Raw genomic sequence first — 18,244 nt, 5'->3', positions numbered from 1 at the left:
GGGGGGATCCCTGTATGTTACACTGTGACACGCTGCGCTATGGGGGGATCCCTGTATGTTACACTGTGACACGCTGCACTATGGGGGGATCCCTGTATGTTACACTGTGACACGCTGCACTATGGGAGGGATCCCTGTATGTTACACTGTGACACGCTGCACTAGGGGGGATCCCTGTATGTTACACTGTGACACGCTGTGCTAGGGGGGGATCCCTGTATGTTACACTGTGACACGCTGCGCTATGGGGGGATCCCTGTATGTTACACTGTGACACGCTGCACTATGGGGGGATCCCTGTATGTTACACTGTGACACGTTGCACTAGGGGGGGATCCCTGTATGTTACACTGTGACACGCTGCACTAGGGGGGGATCCCTGTATGTTACACTGTGACACGCTGCACTATGGGGGGATCCCTGTATGTAACACTGTGACACGCTGCACTATGGGGGGATCCCTGTATGTTACACGGTGACACGCTGCACTATGGGGGGATCCCTGTATGTTACACTGTGACAGGCTGCACTATGGGGGGATCCCTGTATGTTACACTGTGACACGCTGCACTATGGGGGGATCCCTGTATGTTACACTGTGACACGCTGCACTATAGGGGATCCCTGTATGTTACACTGTGACACGCTGCACTATGGGGGGATCCCTGTATGTTACACTGTGACACGCTGCACTATGGGGGGATCCCTGTATGTTACACTGTGACACGCTGCACTATGGGGGGATCCCTGTATGTTACACTGTGACACGCTGCACTATGGGGGGATCCCTGTATGTTACACTGTGACACGCTGCACTATGGGGGGATCCCTGTATGTTACACTGTGACATGCTGCACTATGGGGGGATCCCTGTATGTTACACTGTGACATGCTGCACTATGGGGGGATCCCTGTATGTTACACTGTGACACGCTGCACTATGGGGGGATCCCTGTATGTTGCACTATGGGGGGGGTACCTGTATGTTACACTGTGACACGCTGCACTATGGGGGGATCCCTGTATGTTACACTGTGACACGCTGCACTATGGGGGGATCCCTGTATGTTACACTGTGACACGCTGCACTATGGGGGGATCCCTGTATGTTACACTGTGACATGCTGCACTATGGGGGGATCCCTGTATGTTACACTGTGACATGCTGCACTATGGGGGGATCCCTGTATGTTACACTGTGACATGCTGCACTATGAAAGGGATCCCTGTATGTTACACGGTGACACGCTGCGCTAGGGGGGGATCCCTGTATGTTACACTGTGACACGCTGCGCTATGGGGGGATCCCTGTATGTTACACTGTGACACGCTGCACTATGGGGGGATCCCTGTATGTTACACTGTGACACGCTGCACTATGGGGGGATCCCTGTATGTTACACTGTGACACGTTGCACTAGGGGGGGATCCCTGTATGTTACACTGTGACACGCTGCACTAGGGGGGGATCCCTGTATGTTACACTGTGACACGCTGCACTATGGGGGGATCCCTGTATGTAACACTGTGACACGCTGCACTATGGGGGGATCCCTGTATGTTACACGGTGACACGCTGCACTATGGGGGGATCCCTGTATGTTACACGGTGACACGCTGCACTATGGGGGGATCCCTGTATGTTACACTGTGACAGGCTGCACTATGGGGGGATCCCTGTATGTTACACTGTGACACGCTGCACTATGGGGGGATCCCTGTATGTTACACTGTGACACGCTGCACTATAGGGGATCCCTGTATGTTACACTGTGACACGCTGCACTATGGGGGGATCCCTGTATGTTACACTGTGACACGCTGCACTATGGGGGGATCCCTGTATGTTACACTGTGACACGCTGCACTATGGGGGGATCCCTGTATGTTACACTGTGACACGCTGCACTATGGGGGGATCCCTGTATGTTACACTGTGACACGCTGCACTATGGGGGGATCCCTGTATGTTACACTGTGACATGCTGCACTATGGGGGGATCCCTGTATGTTACACTGTGACATGCTGCACTATGGGGGGATCCCTGTATGTTACACTGTGACATGCTGCACTATGGGGGGATCCCTGTATGTTACACTGTGACACGCTGCACTATGGGGGGATCCCTGTATGTTGCACTATGGGGGGGGTACCTGTATGTTACACTGTGACACGCTGCACTATGGGGGGATCCCTGTATGTTACACTGTGACACGCTGCACTATGGGGGGATCCCTGTATGTTACACTGTGACATGCTGCACTATGGGGGGATCCCTGTATGTTACACTGTGACATGCTGCACTATGGGGGGATCCCTGTATGTTACACTGTGACATGCTGCACTATGAAAGGGATCCCTGTATGTTACACTGTGACACGCTGCACTATGGGGGGATCCCTGTATGTTGCACTATGGGGGGGATCCCTGTATGTTACACTGTGACAGGCTGCACTATGGCGGGGATCTCTGTATGTTACACTGTGACACGCTGCACTATGGGGGGATCCCTGTATGTTACACTGTGACAGGCTGCACTATGGCGGGGATCTCTGTATGTTACACTGTGACACGCTGCACTATGGGGGGATCCCTGTATGTTACACTGTGACATGATTGCACTATGAAGGGGGGATCCCTGTATGTTACACTGTGACAGGCTGCACTATGGGAGGGATCCCTGTATGTTACACTGTGACACGCTGCACTATGGGGGGATCCCTGTATGTTACACTGTGACACGTTGCACTAGGGGGGATCCCTGTATGTTACACTGTGACACGCTGCACTAGGGGGGGATCCCTGTATGTTACACTGTGACACGCTGCACTATGGGGGGATCCCTGTATGTTACACTGTGACACGCTGCACTATGGGGGGATCCCTGTATGTTACACGGTGACACGCTGCACTATGGGGGGATCCCTGTATGTTACACGGTGACACGCTGCACTATGGGGGGATCCCTGTATGTTACACTGTGACAGGCTGCACTATGGGGGGGATCCCTGTATGTTACACTGTGACACGCTGCACTATGGGGGGATCCCTGTATGTTACACTGTGACACGCTGCACTATAGGGGATCCCTGTATGTTACACTGTGACACGCTGCACTATGGGGGGATCCCTGTATGTTACACTGTGACACGCTGCACTATGGGGGGATCCCTGTATGTTACACTGTGACACGCTGCACTATGGGGGGATCCCTGTATGTTACACTGTGACACGCTGCACTATGGGGGGACTATATGTTACACTATTGTATTGCACAATGTGTACAAGGAGTATATGGTGTGCTACAATATATTCAAAGACACACACCCTGTTTCTGTAGTGCGGCCCTCAAATACCTGCTGGAAGTAATTAGTGGTCCCCAACCTGAAATAATTGCCCTCCCCTGGCTTAAACTAATACCAAAGGGGAGAGAAGAGGTGTGGTGCCAATCGCACAGGACTTCCTATTGATCATATATGCCTGTCGGTCATTATAAGGTGAGGGTGTGCTACCACAAGACACACATTGTATGGCGGAAAAGCTGTCCTATGCGTGGTGCAACTAGTAATAATAATAAACATACTTTTATTGGAGTAATATTAAAACTGCAAACTATTAAAAGATAAGAGCGACACAAAAAAAAGCAGGAAAATAAAATGTTTTAAAATATGGTGATGGGCGGTAAGTACACTGTCATTTATATCTGTATATTCTTGTAATAAAGATCAATCTGCTCCAGCATTAAATTCAGATAAACTGCGTGTGTTTGGTCTTTATATATAATCACTCAATACAGGGCTCTATTACAATCCTCTATAGAGTAATATCCGGACTATTTTACTACAACAAGAAGATAGACAGCCATTAGGCCGACAGTGTCTAGGTCAACAGTCAAAAGGTCTACATGGGGTTTTCACTGTTCTTTGAGCCGACATGTGCCGACAGGCGGTATTTCATACCCTACCATCCACTAGGGTGAGGTTTGCGAAGAAAATAGTGTGCCCGAAGCATAGGGAGCGATGCGAGGGGCTGTGGTTCACTTCAAACTGTGTTCATGTCGACTGTGTTGACATTTGGGTAAAAAAAACAGTGAAAAACCCTATGTCAACCTTTTGACTGTCCCATCACAGTGTGAGAATTGCTACATTAAGTAGGTTAGAAAGTTGTTGTAATGCATTCACATTAGGTATACTTTATGTTGTAGTAATATAAATGATGCGTAAAATATAGCTGATATTGATGGACCTCATGTGCCAAATGTAACAGGGTGATTGTTTCCGAAAGTGAGAGATTTTGGGAGAGTTTCCCCCCCCCCCCCCCCTTTTTTTTTTTTTTTCAAAGCAGCAATCAATAACACGTCAAAACCAGGTTGATTTTTGCCATGTAATTGATCGCTGCTTTAAAAAACATGGGAAAACTCTCCCTAAATCTCTCACTTTCTGAAACTCTTACCTTATTACATTTGGCCCCTGGTGACAAATAAATGTGTCCTCTTTGTGACACTATTATGCTACTTTCAGACAGCAAAAGTGGCTTTGACCAGGTTGTTTAAAACGTTTCTAAAAATGGGTCTGCCAGCTAAAACCCCTTTCACCCCTTTAAAGTAAACGGTATTTCAGTGCAGTTTTTGTCCCTTCACAACACTGAACCCATTTTAACCCATAGAAAATGGTGGATGAAAAAAACTGGTAGGACCCTGCTTTATTACCGTTTAGAAATACCAGTTCTATAGAATCGGTAAATTCACTGCATCTTTTAGACTGCAGAAATTACTGTTTTAAAATGGCAAAATAAAGGGTAAAAAGTGCGGTCTGAAAGGGGCATTAATTTAATATCTGGTGTGCCAGTTTTTATGTATTTGTTATTAATATCAGACACCTGGTATGAAGGGTATCTCCTAATGTACTGCCACAATGGGGGTAGAATTGAGATTACATGAGTATAAATTATATATTGAGGGCCGGGCAGCCTTGTATACATCACACAACTGGACAATTGTTCTGTTGTATCTATATGCTGACCCAGTATGTGCGCTGTGTAGAAGAACACACTAATACTTCTTTCACATCACACCTAATTACTGGGTTCATGCTGGTTTCTTGCCAGTTCGACCCGGTAATTGGTGTGATGTGAAAGGGGTTACCAGTTACAGCTAACCAGTAGCATCGCGGCAATACAAACCAGTTAAAAAGAAGGGTTCTTACTGGTTTGTTGCCGTGTTGCTTTGGGGTGTAAACGGGTTAATCTGCTCGAGCAACCAGTTTCCCGTTCACACTATGGAGGAGGCAGCGCCATCTCTAAATGCTGCCTCCTCCGCTTCCCCCCCACATGGCGTCAGCAAACCAGCAATAGTGCCGGTTCATGGACAGAGGGGGGCCCTAGACTGTACACCCTGTAATAAGGTGCTACCTTGCTGAGAATTTTAGCTATATGCAAAACAGAGGGGGGTTGCAGGTGCACTATGCAATCACTACTGCTAACATGTATTCCTTTTATAATTCAGTTCTGAGGATGTTAGCATACATTTGGCCAAATATATCTACCTGCTCACCACGTTAAGGTCTCCTCTTTAGAGCAGGTTCCTAGCACTATGGGTTCATGCCTGGGGCACAGGGCACCCCCAAGCCAGTCCAGCAAAACCACCCCAGGGCATCACATAAATAAAATATAGCTGTGAAGTGTAATAGAGTGTAAAGTGTCATAGAATGTAGGGTATGTGTAAGCAACTAATAGTGATAAAGGGTGTGTCAAAAAGAAAAAAAAAATGTGAATAAATTTGTGAAAAAAATACATATATAAAAAGACATACATAGAAAAATGATATGTTTATGTGAGTCTATGTGTAAAGTAGCGATGCCCTGGAGTGGTCCAGCCAGACAAGCTCAAAGGGGCCCCGCATCCAGACAATTACCCCAAGGAAACTGACATTTATAGATTATTAGGACTAAAGGTGAGTACACACGGGTGCAATTTCATGTAAAATTGCTGGGAATATGGTCGCTGAGCGACCATATTGCCAGTGATTTGGAGCGCCAGCTCCTGTGTGCACTGCCTAATGGTCCTGTGTGCACTGCCTAATGGTCCCTGGTCGCAGGAGCATGCTCCTGCGACCAGCGGCTTTCCCCGGCGATCGCTGTGCCGGGAGGTCAGCGCCGGGGAGATCAGCGTTGATCTCCCCAGCCCCGTGCCGCTGCTCCCTCCCTCCTCCCATCAAAGTGACAGCAGCAGCGTCTTCTGCTGCTGCGCTCCCCCTCCGCCCCGTAGCAGTGTCTCCTTTTCATCGCTGATGAAAAGGAGACACTGAGCAATATGATTGCTGGGGATATATTGCTAGCAATATATCCCCAGCAATCATATTACCCCGTGTGTACACAGCATTACTTGGAATTATGCCTTCATCACAGTTGTGCAGTCATTGCTAGTCCCTGCTTAAAAACATTTGAGGGTGGTGGGGGAGGGGTGCTAATCTAGGCAGAAGCAATCTCCGGCTTCAGGTGTGTACGGATACACAATATAGACTATGGAAAGAGGGGGGGCCCTAGACTGCACACCCTGTAATGAGAGGTGCTACCTTGCTGAGATATTTAGCTATATAAAGTAGCGATGCCCTGGAGTGGTCCAGCCAAACAAGCTGACAAATGTCAGTTTTCTTGGGGTAATTGTCTGGGTGCGAGGCCCCCTTGAGCTTGTCTGGCTGGACCACTCCAGGGCATCACTACTTTACACATAGGGGGAAATTTACTAATAAGGATTCGTAGAAAAAAGGTGTATTCGTAGGCAGAAATACACCTTTTTTTTACGAATTTGTATTTTCGGGATTTTCTATCCCCAAAATACAACAATTCGTATTCCTAGGGATGGAACATTCGTATTTTTATTTACAAATACGAATGTCTACACCATCGTTAGGATACGACAGAAATCACCATTCAAAAGAATGGTGGTTCCTGATTTACTAAGCAGCCGTATAGAAAATACGGCTGCTTTTGTCCACGAAAATACGGCAGAAAAATAGAACACCAATTTCCTGTTGTATTCTCGTTTTAGCCTGCACGGATCAGTCAGATCCGTGCAGGCTGCGGTGTAAAAATAAATGAATAAAATAAATAAATAAAAAAACGGCGTGGGGTCCCCCCCACAGCCGAAGCCAGCACCAGGCTGACAGAGCCTGGAGCCGGTAATTAAAAATCAGGGAACCCGACAAATAGGGGTTCCCTGATTTTTAACAACCAGGCTCCTGCTCTGGGGCTGGTTCCCAAAATACGGGGGACAAAATGAGTAGGGGTCCCCTGTATTTTAAGAACCAGCCCCAGGCAAAACCAGCCAGCAGGGTAATGCCACAGCCGGGGGTAGACTTTTTATGCAAGTCCCCCCGGCCAAAGCATTCAGCACTACCGACCAGTCAGCCTGGCCAGGGGCCCTGGGGGGGTGGGGACCCCCCCTCCAGGACTTCCCTGACCAGGCTGAAGCCTGGTGCTGTCCCCGATGCCCCTGGGCGGTGGGCATCGGGTTGATTCAAGTATAAAAAAAAGATGAAACTATTGTTTTTTACTGTGGCACTACAAGTGCCAGCAAGCTGGGACTTGGAGAACCACAAGTCCCAGCCTGCTGGGCATTAAAGGGACCGCTGGCACTTGTAGTTCCACAGTTAAAAAAATAGTACACAAAACACACTGACACAAATTTTAAATAAAAGTTTAATACACACATCACACACACACTGATACTTACCTATCTTGATCCCGTCGGTAGGTCGCTGTCTCCGGTGTTGGCGGCTCCGGTGTCGGCGGCTCCTGTCTGAAGAAAATCCATGGTGGACCTGTGGAAGGAAATCCTACTCACCAGGTCCTCCATGGATGGTCTTGTGTCTTCTGTCTTCTTTTCCAGGGCTTATTTCTTTATCTTCTTTCTTCTTCTTTACGCTGCCGGGCTCCCGGGACTTTCAGAGCTTCAGAGATGTTTCCTCCTCAACGTCTGGACTAAGAATGAATTCTAGCCAATCAGGAGCCAGTAAAGTCGGCTCCTGATTGGCTAGAATTCATTCTTAGTCCAGAAAAGAATAAAGGGTCAGGGGGTGCAGACTATTCTGATAGTACCAAATTGGCCAAGGAGGTCATGGTATTCAGACATACTGAAGTTGTCAATGGATTCTTGGAGTCTGTCTCTTCGACAGGAATTGTTAAAGCAAGGACCGTTTCTACACCCGGCCCTAGCTCGTCTCAATTTGACGGCGTGGCTTAGGAAACCTTCTTATTAAAGAAGAAAGGATTTTCAGATTCTGTGATCCAGACCATGCTCAGGGCTCATAAGCCTGTGTCTGCAACCGCTTACCATCAGTTCTGGAAGATATACATAAAATGGTGTGAACATCAGAAAGTTCACACATCTAATGCTGTGTACACACGGGGGAGATAGGGGCTATAATCGCTGGGAATATGGTCGCAGGCGACCATATTGCCAGTGATTGGGAGTGTGCCCCGGCGATAAATCGCCGGGTGCACGCTCCCGGTTTCTGCCCCATTGTAATCGCTGGTCGCAGGAGCTTGGTCCTGCGACCAGCTAATTACCTTTGCGACTCCCCCAGCAGAGGTTCGTTTTCAACAGCGACCATCTCTGGTCGCTTGTTGAAAAGGAGACACTGAGCAATATATTGCTCAGCAATATATTGAAAGCAATATATTGCTAGCAATATATCTCCCCCCGTGTGTACGCACCTTTAGTATCTAGACTTTTGGATTCCTGCAGGATGAGTTCACTGCTGGACTCAGTTTGCAGTCTTTAAAAGTGCAGTTATCTGCATTATCAATCTCTTTTTTTCAGAAAAGAGTGGCCCTGTTGCCAGAAGTATAGACTTCAGGGTGTAACCAGACTTAAACCCCCATACAGGCAGCCGGTGGCCCCTTGGGATTTATCTTTGTTTTTTTTCAGCTTTGCAATACCTTCCTTTTGAACCGTTAAGATCAGCTGATCTTAAATATGTTTCTTGGAAACTGACTTTGTCGTTGGCCATTGCTTCGGCTAGGCGTGTGTCAGAGTTGGGAGCCGTGTCCTGCAAGTCACCATTTTTTGATTTTTCATGATGATAGGGCTGTGCTTCAAACAGTAACTAAGTTCCTACCTAAGGTAGTGTCTTCATTTCATTTTAACCAGGACATTGTTCTTCCGGTGTTTTTTCCCCCTGAAGGGGTAAGAAATAGGGACAAATTAAAGAATTTGGATGTGGTTCGTGCCTTGCGAATTTATGTGTAAAGGGTAAAGGACATTCGCAAATCTTATTTGCTTTTGGTATTGTATGATGTGCATAGGATTGGGTGGCCTGCTTCTAAGCAGACCATTGCCCGTTGGTTGAGGTCAACCAATTGCCTTTGCCTACTGTAAAGCAGGTAGACCTATTCCTTCACGGATAAATGCACATACCACCAGGTCAGTTGCTTCCTCGTGGGTGGTGCGTCATGGGGCCACAGCAGAACAGTTGTGCAGGGCAGCCACTTGGTCCTCTGTTCACACCTTTACCAAATTCTACAGGTTCAATGAGCTTGCGTCGGAGGACGCTTCATTTAGGCGAGCAGTGATGAGAACTGGCAGTCTGAGCGTACCCTCCCAAAGGACCGGCTCGTGAACGTCCCATCGTGAGCTGTGTCACCGGACTGGACGAAAGAGAAAAGGGGATTTTTGTAAGAACTTACCGTTCGAACCCCTTTCTCTGAGTCCAGTCCGGTGACACAGCGATCCATCCCTGACGCTCAGTAGGTTGTACCATTCATGGTTGCCATGTTATGTGTTATAAGTTGCATATATGATGTTCAGGCATTGTACTGAGTTGTGTATCCTAGTGTGCTCTTGAAGTTGAACTGAGGCATTCTGGGAGGAAGTTGGGGAGGAGCCTGCCTCCAAAGCTTTCAGCATAGGTGCCTGGCTCCTGCAGACCCTCCTACATCCCAAGGTTAGCTGTGTCACCGGACTGGACTCAGAGAAAAGGGTTCGAACGGTAAGTTCTTACAAAAATCCCTTTTTTTCATCCACCTATAACATCTGTGTGTGAGGACCATTACAATATCGAGGACTAGAAGCGCCAGACAGGTTCTGTTTAGTTTTTGTATCTTTTGATGACTTGGTGAAGGTTTGAGGGATCTTAAAGGGACAGATACCCATCGGCAGCTTAATTGCGCTACTTGATAAGCTCACTACCATTTGTATTACAATTATGACTGGACGCTGCGACTAGTTTAGCACAACCTCTGTTACCGTTATCTGTGATCTCCGCACACGCTGCTCATTAATGATGTCTTTATATGTAACACCATAAGAGGATACCAGGTATACAGCTACTATGTGTCTCAAGTTATATATGTACAGATGAATACACCTGTGCACCTGCTGTGTGACCTGGGAAATGTGTCAGTGAGTAATGAGTACACCTGTGCACCTGCTGAGTGACCTTGGAAATGTGTCAGTGAGTAATGAGTACACATGTGCACCTGCTGTGTGACCTGGGACATGTGTCAGTGAGTAATGAATACACCTGTGCACATGCTGTGTGACCTGGGAAATGTGTCAGTGAGTAATGAGTACACCTGTGCACCTGCTGAGTGACCTTGGAAATGTGTCAGTGAGTAATGAGTACACATGTGCACCTGCTGTGTGACCTGGGACATGTGTCACTGAGTAATGAGCACACCTGTGCACCCGCTGTGTGACCTGGGAAATGTGTCAGTGAGTAATGAGTGCACTTGCTGGGTGACCTGGGAAATGTGTAAGCGAGTAATGAGTACACCTGGGAATTGCATCAGTGAGTAATGAGTACACCTGTGCAGCTGCTGGGTGACCTGGGAAATGTGCCAGTGAGTAATGAGTGCACCTGTGCATCTGCTGGGTGACCTAGGAAATGTCAGTGACTAATGAGTGCACCTACTGGGTGACCTGGGAAATGTGTCAGTAAGTAATGAGCACACCTGTACACCTGCTGTGTGACCTGGGAAATGTCAGTGAGTAATGAGTACACCTGTGCACCTGCTGGGTGACCTGGGAAATGTGTCAGTGAGTAATGAGTACACCTGTGCACCTGCTGGGTGACCTGGGAAATGTCAGTGAGTAATGACTACACCTGTGGACCTGCTGGGTGACCTGGGAAATGTGTCAGTGAGTAATGAGTACGCCTGTGCACATGCTGTGTAACCTGCAAAATGTGTCAGTGAGTAATTAGTTCACCTGTGCACATGCTGTGTGACCTGGGAAATGTCAGTGGCTAATGAGTGCACCTGTGCACCTACTGGGTGACCTGCAAAATGTGTCAGTGAGTAATGAGCACACCTGTGCAACTGCTGTGTGACCTGGGAAATGTGAGTGAGTAATGAGTACACCTGTGCACATGCTGGGTGACCTGGGAAATGTGTCAGTGAGTAATGACTACACCTGTGCACCTGCTGTGTGACCTGGGAAATGTGTCAGTGAGTAATCAGTACACCTGTGCACCTGCTGTGTGACCTGGGAAATGTGTCACTGAGTAATGAGTTCACCTGTGCAGCTGCTGGGTGACCTGGAAATGTGTCAGTGAGTAATGAGTACACCTGTGCACCTGCTGGGTGACCTGGGAAATGTGTCAGTGAGTAATGAGTACATTTGTGCACCTGCTGGGAGACCTGAGACATGTGTCAGTGAGTAATGAGTGCACCTGTGCACCTGCTGTGTGACCGGTAATATGTGTCAGTTAGTAATGAGGACACCTGTGCACCTGCTGTGTGACCTGGGAAGTGTGTCAGTGAGCAATGAGAAGACCTGAGCACCTGCTGGGTGATAAAAGTGTCTGTGAGTAATGAGTGCACCTATTGTATAAAGCAGGGAAGAAGTCCCAGAAATGTCAACCCCAGTTGTCCTGTCCACAATAAAATAAAAACAATGTGTGTTGAAAGGCATATCCTTGGGACCAGTATTTTCCTGTGCAGTGTGACCGGAATCGGTACATCTGTCAGACCACACTTAGGTCTACAGTCATTAGGTCGACTGGCAGGAAGGTCGACTGGTTATAAGGTCGACATGGGTTTTTCACTGTTTTTTTACCCGAATGTCGACACAGTCGACATGGACACAGTTGGCAATGAGTATCGGACCCTCGCTTCGCTCGCCACAGCTTTAATAACCTCCTCCACGCCCTAGTGGATGGTAGGGCATGAAATACCGCTTGTCGGCACATGTCGGCTCAAAAAACAGTGAAAAACCCATGTCGACCTTATGACCAGTTGACCTTCCTCATGTCGACCTTTATGCAAATTCGACCTTAAGTCATGTCGACCTTGGCCCATGTCGACCTTAAGTCAGGTCGACCTTCCTGCCAGTCGACCTAGTGGGGTCGACCTAATGACTGTAGACCTAAGTTCATTCTAATAGATGACCGCTTCCCGTGTGACCGGGGTATAAGTGAGTAATGACTGCACCTGCTGGGTGATCTACAGTTTGTACAGATCCTGCCACATAGCATCAGACACCTGCATCTGCCCTGTGGGAACACATTATCTTCCAGCTCTGACCCCAGTGACAGAGTAACAGATCCCACACTATGGGGCTCATGTGGAGGTGGCCGGGAGTTGTGTCTAAGTACCGGATGCCAAATGGGAGCCATAAAAGCTGCGTGGTGCTGGGCTCGTGGGCTGTGAGTACCACGGAATGGGGCCCGCTCGGCAGTCCCAGCACATGCACCTCCTACATAGGTGCCCACGGTGTGACAAGAGATGCAGATTCCTAGTGATGGCCCAAATATCAGTATACAATCCACACACATTACAGTACAGTGTCACAGTGTATTTAATATATATATATATATATATATATATATATATATATATATATATATATATATATATATATATATATATATATATATATATATATATGGACAGCTTAATAAAAACATAGCAAGAGACCGTAATGGGCTTCTGCCACACAGCGAATGGCATGGACATAGCCCTTCACTTAGTTCCTGTTTTTTAAGTCTTAATTTTTACCTAGCTTATATTCAGCACTGTAGATAAACACAGTACTTTTTAGCACCAATAATACACACTTGTCATTCCAGTCACATCACTCTAGATTTTTTTTCACACCACACACCAGATTTTTTGGTTTACATCACATACGTTTTACCACCAGTATTTTTTTAGAGAACACTAGACCGGAATTAAGTTCAAGTCAATTTACACCGATGAAAGCACATTTATGTATTATTTGTATTTAAACTTTGTATGTAATTTTACAATGCACTTTGTAAAGTGTCTCTCTTGTTCTGATTATACTCTAGGTTCTCCCGCCGGCTGGAACGCAAACCGAGTATTGTTGGGGAGATCACCATGGTGACTGGACTGCTTGCGTTGCAAAGCAGAGCAGAGAGATCGTTCCCACACACGTCACTTCCGGCTATGGCCGACTTCCGGGTCGCGGCGTATCCAGCGGGCGGGAACCGGAGCCCAGATCAGAATGAAGGACACCTTATTTAAGGTAAGTGGATACACTACCTCACTGTCTCACCTGTACACTTTGAAAAAGGAGCGCGAGCTCTGAAACGTCAGTCATCTCTTTTTGCAAATACACTTTGAAAAAAGACCTCAGAGTGCCGCGTCTTTCTCCACGTACTACCAAATCTTTGCAGAGTTGAAGGAGAGTGCCAGGCCGCAACCAATCTACTATATATATATATATATATATAATCAGGGGCGGATTGGGATTTTAAACCAGCCCGGGAAATTTCTCAAAGCAGCCCTAATGGGGGTGGGATCTTGCGAGGGGGCGTGCTCAGATGAGGGGGCGGGGCTATTCCCTCCTCATCCCGGCTGACCACGCCCCCACACCAGATTTCCCCACCACAGCTATGCTGCATATCAGGGTGTATGAAAGATTATGGTTAGACTTTGGTAGGGGAGGGTGAATGGATAGGGTTAGGCCAATGGTTCTCAAACTCTGTCCTCAGGACCCCAAACAGTTCACGGTTTTGCAGGTCACCTGACAGGTGCACTCATTACTGACTGACACATTTTAAAAGAGCCACAGGTGGAGCTAATTATTTCACTTGATTCTGTGAGGAGACCTGGAAAACCTGCATTGTGTGGGGTCCTGAGGACTGACTGTGTGTGTATAGATAGGGTAATGGTGCCCACACACGTACCGATTACAGTGCTATGCGATTTTGGCTGTACAATGGTTCTATACAATTTTTCGGGCAGATTTAAGCATGACCCGATGCAATGGTTATTTTGCCGTCTACGATGCGATGCTGTGCGATTTAAGCACATTTTTCACTTGACTTTTCTGAACTTTATTTTTGCTCAAGTTGACAAGTTTGAAACCATAAATAAAGTTGTTGATAACAATTTGTATGTTTAAAAAAAGTGGTCTGAGTTACTTTATTTATAAAAAAAACTGACATACTTGGATTCCTGTGCTCACTGATTCTGTTGCTGAATTTGGCTATTCCCAGATATTTGATATGGATGAATTCCAGTATCAGGCGCAAATACTATATGCACAGGGCATAGCAGTTATGCAAATGGCCCATCATCATCATACAGGCGACAGAAAGGAACGGAGTTGCTGGACCAAAGAATGGCTCCTAAAACGAGATAGCATGTCCCATACCTCACTCCTTGTGGAATTGCAAGAGTCAAATCCTGATGACTACCGCAACTATTTGTGTATGAACGACCACACCTTTAAACAACTACTCTTAATGGTCACGCCCTTGATTCAGAAAAAAGATACGATCATGCGTAAAGCAATTTCACCTCACGATAGGCTAGTAGCGACTTTACGCTACCTAGCCACAGGGAGATCATTTGAGGACCTAAAATTTACCACCCGAATATCAGCGCAAGCTTTAGGGCAGATCATTCCAGAGACGTGTGAAGCCATATATTCTGTCTTAAAGAAGAAGTGTTTCCAGGTAACATTTTGCTTTCACATGAAAAATGTCACAATGGCCCTTATTCTGATCGGTGCGGATATATATTCGCGTGCGTTCGGCCCGCCGATGTTTTGTGTCTGCGCATGTGCAGAGGCGTCTCTGCGCATGTACGAGCGGGGCCTACGGCCAAATCCCGCATGAACTGTGAACACTCCGAACAGGGGGTGGAGATGGGCGTGAAGGGCTATTTGGGCTCATTAACATATGCTTACACCCCGCGTTTCATGGGCGTTCCCATGAAAACGCTGGGTGTACGTATGGTAATGCGGCCGTGACGCACGTGTAGGGGGCGGACATATGACATCGCCGGATGTCAGCTGCCCGCCCAGATCCCTGCTTTTGCACGGAAACATGTCCGTGTGGTCTGAGGTTGCGGGAGCTGGCGTACCACTCGGTCCTGCATTCGAGCATCGAATGATGGGGGAGGTTCCCTTAGATGGAGGGGGCGTATTCCGTGTAAAATACACGTGCGGTCCGTTCGGCCAGCTTCTTACCGCGTACGGACGGAGTTGCCGATCCGTATGGAAGGCGGGGTTTCGCACACACGGTCCTGGCCGCATAATCGGCTCCGGCCGCACCGATCAGAATAAGGGCCAATATGCAATACAAGGAAATCGGTTTCATTTGCCCCTTGCTTTTCATAACACACTGATTGTCATTTGGTAGATCTCACCATTTCAGCATTCCCACACCCAGGTCCACATTTATCAATACGCTGCGATGTTCTCACGATAACATTGCTGCCCATGCCATTGCCAGGGTCTTTATCACCTAAATGTATCAAGGGAAGTGGCCAGTGGCAGCATGTGTGTGAAAAGTTGCGCACAGGGATCAGCAGCTTCCAGCAAAGGTCAAGCATTACACTCCCCTGGACACTACCCCATTTTCAACAGCCCAATGAAAATGTGTGATGCTAATCATGTGCACAGAGGGAGCAGAGAGTACTATGTGTTGATAGGTCCACCTGTGTACATAGCTTGCTGCTCCTGTTGGGGTCCTGTATGCTGGGAGATCATAGCTGCTGCATCAGATGACAGTGATCAGATGTCTCCAGGGTCCAGATAGTGAGGAACACGGATTTAGCTGGTTTCAGGACCCCACTGTCGCGCCATTAACCTCACACCATACAGGACCCCGGAGGCAGGTGGTCCCCGTTACCCATACACAGCAGCGCTGGCCTTTTAACCCTCCACACACATGTGGGTCTATGCCCATGACAATCTCGACCTAATGACTGTCGACCTAGGTGTACTGCAAAATTTTACCATATCTCCTTGTGGCTGGGACAGGATTGTCACTGTAGATTACGTAGATCTTTTTCACTGTAGTTCTTTTTCGCCATTACATGCAATTCATTTTTCTACTCACATCAATGTCTGCCTCTATCTTTCTCTCTCTCGGGCCCTTATTCTGCTTGAAGCGGTAACGGCCGCTTGCGGCCGTTCCGCCGATGTTTTCGGTCTGCGCATGTGCAGAGGGCACTCTGCGCATGTGCAGCCGAAATCGCCGCACACGTATTTTGACCGCCGCAAAGGGGGTGGATAGGGGCGTGAGGGGCTACGAAGCCTCATTTGCATATGCATACGCCCCGCGTTTCATGGGCGTTCCCATGCAAACGCGGGGCGTACGCTTGCTAATGAGGCTATGACGCGTGGGTACAGGGCGGGCATCTGACATCGCCGGATGTCAGCTGCCCGCCCCCATACAAGATTTCACACGGACAAGTGTCCGTGTGGTCTTGTGCTGCGGGACCTGGTGGAGCGTGCGGCCCTGCATTCGATGTTCGGCGACCATCGAATGCAGGGGCTGCTCCCACCATGGAGGAGGCGTATCCCCGTCCAAAATCATGCGGATCGCCACATGGCCGCGTACGGACGGCTGTGGCGATCCGTCTGGAAGGCGGGGATTCGCCTGGTGCGGTCAGAGCCGCATATGCGGCTCTGGCCGCACCGATCAGAATAAGGGCCTCTGTCACTCTCTCTCTCAGACTCCAAACATATAAATTATTACATACATACATACCTACCTACATACATACATGCCCTTGCACACGTATACACTATATATTAGCATGTCTAATTTTCCTAACGATATTATATAGTCACCACTATTTTATTTCTCTACATCTAGTTTCCTAGAAATTCCGAGCAATGGATGCAATTGGCACAAGGATTCGACGATAGATGGCAATTTCCAAACTGTGGCGGTACCATCGATGGCAAGCATATTCGAATCAGGCCACCAGCAAATAGCGGCTCGTTGTTTTATAACTACAAAGGCTACTTTAGCACCGTTATGATGGCAATTGCAAATGCTAATTACGAATTCATTTATGTTTCGGTTGGTACAAATGGTCGTTCCTCAGATGGTGGCACATTTAAGGCAACCAAATTCTACCAAAGGTTGAAAGACAGTACACTACATTTGCCTACTGTAAATGAATGCAAGTTTGGACTTAACTTTGTCTTTGTGGCCGACGAGGCCTTTGCCCTTGAGGATCATCTACTCAAGCCCTATCCTCAACGTTCGCTGGATCATGACAGAAGAATATTCAATTACCGACTGTCAAGAGCACGAAGGGTAATAGAGAATACCTTTGGTATACTTTGTAGCAGATTCAGAGTGTTTCATACTACTATTGATAGGACCCCAGCCAAAATTGACAAGGTAGTTCTTGCAGCCTGTTCCCTTCATAATTATTTACGTCAAAGTACACCATCTACAATCAGACCATGTACACCATATGTCTCAGATCCAACATGTGAAACTATTGAGACTTGCCCCCTTGACAACTTTCATGTCACAACCTCTGCACAGGGATCCAGCACATCTGCAAGAAATGTACGAGAGGAGTATTTGCGATATTTCAATGGGATTGGAAGTGTTCCATGGCAGGAACTAAGCATTTCCTGAAATGCATATTCCTCAAGCCTACATTATTTTTGCCCACAATGTTCTTTACAATTTGCATTGGTCATCAAATAAAAACCCACCTATCAATTAAAAACACCTTACCATTGTGTAATTATTTTGAACAATATGTGTCATAGTTTGTCACTACAGTAATACTGTATGTAAAGTTCATGTGTGCACCAATTATCGAAATTTCATTTATAGCATCCTTGAGGCAAAGTGTGTCACATAGAATTTGCCTTTACAAAAGTTTGCTACCTTGATCTTAATAGGTCAATACTTTTCAATAGAACGCCCAATTGAAAAGACATGTTTTTAGAAACAGGACAGTAAAACTTGAAAACCCACATAATAAGTACTACTGTATACATTTGCAAGAAAAA

General features: G+C 47.2%; 1 long non-coding RNA gene across 1 annotated transcript in view; it reads left to right on the top strand.

Moving 5' to 3' along the window:
- LOC146007529 (uncharacterized) overlaps positions 1-17,933 on the top strand; it is a 43,764-nt gene extending 25,831 nt beyond the window's left edge. The window contains exons 2-3 of the long non-coding RNA XR_014444345.1: positions 13,293-13,489; positions 17,079-17,933. This is a non-coding gene — a long non-coding RNA (uncharacterized LOC146007529). The remainder of the gene's footprint in view (positions 1-13,292; positions 13,490-17,078) is intronic.
- The last annotated feature ends 311 nt before the right edge of the window (positions 17,934-18,244 follow it).

Source organism: Crinia signifera, chromosome 6 (assembly GCF_055691185.1).
Source record: "Crinia signifera chromosome 6, ASM5569118v1, whole genome shotgun sequence".
Taxonomy (NCBI): Eukaryota; Metazoa; Chordata; class Amphibia; order Anura; family Myobatrachidae; genus Crinia; species Crinia signifera.
This window is presented reverse-complemented; position numbering and strand designations above follow the sequence as displayed.